At 55.8% G+C, this 5981-nt stretch overlaps 1 long non-coding RNA gene across 1 annotated transcript; it reads right to left on the bottom strand.

Moving 5' to 3' along the window:
• Window positions 1–1265: 1265 nt before the first annotated feature.
• LOC131505142 (uncharacterized) lies at window positions 1266–5440 on the bottom strand. Its single transcript, XR_009258290.1, has 2 exons — window positions 3613–5440; window positions 1266–2016 (listed from the first exon to the last, which is right to left on the bottom strand). It is a non-coding gene; the product is annotated as an uncharacterized LOC131505142 (long non-coding RNA).
• Between the last annotated feature and the right edge of the window lie 541 nt (window positions 5441–5981).

Here is a 5981-nt window from a genome sequence, read left to right as displayed (position 1 = left end):
AAGATAACCAGCAGAAAAGGCAGGATGATCTGAATTCAGATTTTTACGATTCTGAAAGCTGACCTCTGCCTACTCTACCTCACAGCTCTGAGAGCTGACCTCTGTCGTGCACCTTCAGTGTGGGGGCTGCCAAGGAGCCACTCCATCTTCAGACAGTGGAGACGGCTGTCTGTGGCCTCACTCGTTGATCCTGGTTCTGACTTGGCTGCAGAACGTGCCCAACTTCAAGTCCACGTGAAAGCCCTTCTGAAGTTGGAGGTGGGATCTTGTATCCTCCTGGGCCTCCTCTTTTTTTTGGATGTACATTTCATTCCTTCAGTTACTCCATGTGTGAATGACCCCTTGCTTCTCATGCCCTACTTGGCCCCAACCTCGTCCTCCCGAACTTCTGTGATCCCTCCTCCTCCACAGCCTCAGTGGCCCCACTCCCCAAGAGCTACAGCGATCTGAAAGCACAAATCAGACCACACCACCCTCCTGCTCAAAACTCTGCAATGAATCCCCTCAACATTGAAAGGAAACCCCAACTTCCGCCTGGCCTGCAGACCCCAAAGGGTCCTTCTTCTGCTGAGTCCTCACACCTGTCTCCTCCCACCTTCCCCCACCTGCTGTGCTCCCAGCACACGGAGCTCTCCGCTGTCCTCGCACCCACCACACTCACTTCTACTGCAGGGTCTTTGCACCTGCTGCTCCCTGTGACTGGCTCATTCTCCCGACAATGATCACAACAGTCATCCTCTCACTTTCTTCGGGTGTCTGCTCGAGTATCACCTCCTCAGAGAGGCCTTCCCTGACCACCCGCTCCAGTGCAGCCCCTCCTCTCTAGTCTCTCCATGCTCATCGCTTTCTAACATGCAGTTGTGTGACTATTATCTGTCTTCCCTATCAGAATGCAAGCTCCAGGAACGCAGGGATTTTGTCCACCTTTTCACCTCTCCATCTCCAAGCACCTAGAAGAGCACTCAATACATAGTAGGATTCTAATAAATACTTCTTCGATTGATTAATTGATTCATCAATATGACCTTGCTCCCATGCCCTTCTCAGCTTGGAGGCCCCGCCTTTAGGCCATGCTCAGCTTATCCGTGAGCCTCTTGAAGTGTGCCTCTGATGGTTCAAGGGCCTGAGCCTCCCGGTTGAATAGAGTTCTCTCCTCCCTTTTCCTAGATTCCGTATCTCTATTTACATGGCCTAAAAAGTGGCAGGATGTGCACAGAGGAATGCTGCCTTTAGAGTCAGATAAAATGAGGTTCAAGTCTCAGCTTTGCCACTTACCAGCTCTTTATTACTTAGCTTTCCTGAGCTTCGGTTTTCTTTTGTGTAAAATGGTACTAATAATACCAACCATGTGAACTTGTGAGGACAGAGAGCTAACGTGAGTACATAATACAGAGTAAACCTTTGGAGCAGAGACTATCACTATTGTTCTTGTTATTACTAAACTGAGCAGGTTTGGGGGCCCTCCCTCCATCTTGCAGGCCGGGCCTTGGTTGGGACGGGGCTGGATGGGGCAGGTGACACGAGAGGTATGTCACTTCATGGGCTCACACTGAGCTCTCTGTCAGTCCCGTCTCAAGGCCTGTCTCCCTCCTCTGTTCCCGAGCTGCTGATTTATTTTGCACTGCATGTTTAATTCACTAGGGCATATGAAATCCCATCGTGTGAGTCTCAGTCTGCAGGTCTGGCCCGTGGAGATTTTCTCTCCTACCTTTGGTCCAACACGCTTTCCTTCCAAGAGTCTGTCATCTGCAAAACTGTCGGTGGAGGGACTGTGAGTGGTGCTGTGGTTCTCTGGCTCCCTGATGGACCGAAAGCTCCCAGGAGGCAGCTGCCGCTTCAGTAGACATTCTCCCAGAAAGCCCCGGGCCTGGCCCAGAAGGCCAGGCCAGGATCCAAGCGATGCATCAACAGCATGAGTCGGGGGGTAGTGCTGTTCCATGAGTTCGTAATTCAGATGAAATGACGTTGGACTGTGAAGCCATTGGAATAGCCTGTGTCCTCTGGCCACCGGAGAGACTGAGGAAGCAAGATTGAGCCAGTGTGCAAACAGAGTCAGTATATCCCAGTCCGTTTTCATGTGGAGAAACCTAAGGCCCAGAAGCAGGAAGTGTCTTACCCAGGGACACAGCAAGTTTTTGACAGAGCCAGGAGTGACTGGGACCCCTTACTGGCCCCCTCCTCCCCCACTCTACCCCTTGTGGAAGCCTGAGCCTGGGGCTGGACTGGGCTCATGCTCCTGGGTCATCCCAGCCTGGGTGCGTCTGTCTCTGCTGTGTGTTTGTGAAGGGAGCCCTTTAGGCACATCTGGCACCAAGTGAGGCACTTAATCATGGACTCCTCTGATCCTTTCAGGATGATCCTCATTTTACAGATGGGAACTGAGGCCCAGAGCGGGCAGCTGACTTGCCCGGGGTCTCACAGCTGGTGAGTGAGAGCCCCACAACCCACTTCTCCCGCCTGATGGCTTTTCATAGCCCTGGCCAGCTGCTGACATTCCATCTCACGCTTGCCTGATTATCGCTCATGCCCTGTGTAAGGAGGGTCTAGGAGAGTAGGGCTCTCTGCCTGTATTGTCCCTTCAGTGTCCCCAGCACCCAGTGTATGGCAGGGGTTCGACATTGCATTTAAATAAACGAAGGAAGTTTCTGAATTCCTTTCAACTCGGTGACTGAGACGGTCTGAGACCCCAACCCTAGCTCCCCAGACAGTGATGGGCACGGACTCTGCTCCTCCCTCCTGACCTTGACCTGCCGGGTGTGTTGGTACCTGGCCTTCTCCCCATCAGTGCCCTGGCCCCAAGTCTCCTCCTGGTGTCCTGCCTTGTTCCACCTGTGCCACGTCTCCCTCTCCTGATGCTTTTCTCCTAAAACCCAGTTCCCTGACCTGACCCCCGCTCTCTTCCTGACCTCAGTGGCTAACACAAGCTCCTAGAGCCAAGCACTAGTCTTGCTTCTTCTGGCCTTGCCCCTGATTTACCCTCTAACTAAACCTGAACTTGCCCTTTGTAATCCTGCAAAGGGAAGGGCAGAGATACAGAGCATCCCTCCCCGATCCACCAGCTCCCCTCCCTGGGACTTCCTGAAGGCTCAGATGTAGCCTGACTAACAGCTGCTGGAGGCCAGTCCCAGCCAGACCATAAAACTCAGGCTCGTGCACCCGATGGGGCTCTCTGTAGACTCAGCCACTCCAAACAGACCCTGACAACTTCAGTGTGGTCTGAGATTCAGGGCCTTCTGGCTCCTGGGCTGACCCCCTGTGGCTGGGATCAGGTGTCAGGGACCCCAGGAGGGGGCAGGGCCACTCCAGCAGCTTCTCTACCCAGCACCGGGGCGCCCCAACGTGGCCCTCCCCAGCTCAGAGACTCACAGGGCTGGCAGGACCCCCAGAGAGCCTCCGCTCCAGGCCCCCAAGTGTGTAGATGGGCACACGGAGGAGGAGCACTGGCTTTGATGTCTCTGAACTGAAAAGCACCAGAGGGGAGGGGATCATCCCACAGGCCTGGTCCCCAGGAAGGTGGGCACAGAGGGGACCCTCCCAGAGTCTCCAGCTCTCCTCCCTCCATCCCTGGCATTTTGCTGGGTGGGGTTTGGGGGTCCCTAGGGTGTGCTTTACCTGCAGCCCTCCCATCCACCAGGGCCATGTTGAGGTAGATGTGGGGGTTCCCCATCAGTGGAGCTAAGGGAGGGCTGGCGGCGGTCAGGTGGCAGGATATTGATGCTGGGTCCTTGTTGAGGTTCTGGGGAAGAGGGCCATGCTGCTTTTTCCACATCCAGTGCTGGCATGACCGAGTTCAGCATCTCCTGGGACTTGGGGGATGAATGAGGCCAATGGTCTCTTAACAGCCTCATGAAGGGTGCCCCATTGGCGTTATTAGCTTTGCCTTATGGATGGAGAAATCAAGGTCCAGAAAGACAGGCCTTGGCAAAGCTTACACTGAGAGAGACTACAGAAGCCCAGGCTACCCAGCTCCCTGTTTCCAGAGCCTTCTGCCTTTCCTTCTGGAATCAGTTTCCTCAGGGATGCTAGAGGTCATCTGGTCTGATGGCTCTTCATGGCTGGGCTGAGCTAGAACCCTGGAGACCCTTGCCGAGCCCCCTTCTGACTGCCTCCTGCCTGCTCCCCTAGGCTTCAGGCCATCCCTCAGGACTCTCAGGCATGGGTCTCTGAGACAGTTTCTTCCTCATGGCATCCCAGCCTTCAAAGAAGCCTTATAAAGAAGGAAAAAGATGGTTAGCCCCTCATCTGGGATAAAGTAGGCAAGCTGGAGGGCTGAGTCACAGTGAAGGCTAGGTCAGGGCCAACGCTGAGGCTTGGCATGAATGACTGCATTTACCTTTAATCAGCAAGGAACCAGCGTTCAAAACGAAGGCAGAGAGCAGGAGAGGGGAGTGATGGGGTTAGGAAGCAGGTCAAGTTCAGAGAAAGGATCAGATAAGGGTCAGGTTTAGGATTAGAGTCAAAACCAGGGAAGTATTAGGATGAGGTTCTGGGTCAAAATCCAGAGGGTAAAGTCAGGGTCACTTTAGATTCGTCTAATTAGGGGTCATGGTCGACATTCTCATGGAGACTGGTTTGGGATCCAAGTCCGAGCATGAGAGCCAGAGGCCGGGTCAGTTTTGGGGGGTGGGTTGAGGGTTCAGGGTGAAGGCCAAAAGGAAGTAGGTCGATCATGAGAGTGGATTTGAGGTCAGACCAGGGTCAGGGTCCACAGTGAGGGGGAGCCAGGCGAGGCCCTGGCGAGGGGGCCCGGCTGGCCTGGGGCCCTGCACCTCGTACTCCTGCTTGAAGCCATAGCCCTCGGCCGTCTTCATCTGGTTGATGTGCTGCAGGAGGTCGGCCACGCGCACTGCGGGGTGCAGCTGCCCCGTGTGATATGGGGAGCCCTTCCGGCCACACGGACGCCGCGGTGAGCCCCCCAGGAGGCTGCTGGCCTCAGTGACCCCACCACTGCGCTGGTCTCCTGCAGTCAGAGAAAGGACAGGGGGTTCCTGACGCGCACAGCCCCCAGGCTGGGGAGTTCCAGACAGACCCGGGGATGGGGGAGGGGCGGGGGAGCATGGCCAACATGGAGGCTGTTCCCTGGGGCCGAGCAGCCTGGCTGGGCCCACGCGGCGCACCCCTGGGCAAGTCCCTTCCCTCCTGCCTCGGTTTTTCCGGCTGTAAAATGAGCGGGTGACGTGACCTCGGAGGGCCCTATCGGCCCAGCCCCACCTGCTGGGATCCTGGGCTCCCCTGACTCTGTCCTGTGGCTCCCCAGCCCGGACCACCCCTCTGTGACCTCACCACACTGCCTGCAGGGGGCAGCGCTCAGCAGAGCCCAGGAGAGTGCCCCCCCTCCCCTTCTTCCAGGGAACAATCTGGAACAATTGGCAACTCCCAGTAATTACCCCCATTCAAAGACAAGCAAATCCCCAAATTAGCTGCCTCTGCTACCCCTTCTGCAGATCGACATGAGGCACCTGAATAGAGGCGTTTCTCCTGCGCAAGCATTTCCATTGTCAGCCTGTGCAGCGGCCTCAGCCAATCCGGGAACAGGTCGAGGGGTTCACAGTGACACACACACACACACACACACACACCCAGGGAAAACTATCCCCTCCCCCCAGGCCCACCGACTCCCTGCTCTCCCAGTCAGCCTCCCCCAGGACACGCGTCCCAGATCATGGTCCCCCAGATCAGGTCCTGGGACTGAGTGAAGTGCCCCATTCACTCGGCACTCACTTGGCCGACACCCGCCTCAGGGCACTCGCTTGTGCATTCGTGGGACTCAGCTTATGTTGTTTCTCTGCTCAGGGATCACAGTCCTGAGCTGCCTGTTAGCCAAGATTTGAAAGCAGTTTTTCATGTACTTTGTGCTGTTTTTCGTTGCTGACAGTGGGAAGGAAGCCACCTGTCACCCCATCATGGCCAGAAGCGCCACGGAGGCTTGGAAACAAGTGACTTGCCCAATGTAGTGTCCCAAAGTGTCTTCCGGAGAACAC

The sequence above is a fragment of the Neofelis nebulosa genome, chromosome 2 (genome assembly GCF_028018385.1).
Source record: "Neofelis nebulosa isolate mNeoNeb1 chromosome 2, mNeoNeb1.pri, whole genome shotgun sequence".
Taxonomy (NCBI): Eukaryota; Metazoa; Chordata; class Mammalia; order Carnivora; family Felidae; genus Neofelis; species Neofelis nebulosa.
Note: the sequence above shows the minus strand (reverse complement) of the source record. Positions and strands in the feature narration are given on the sequence as shown.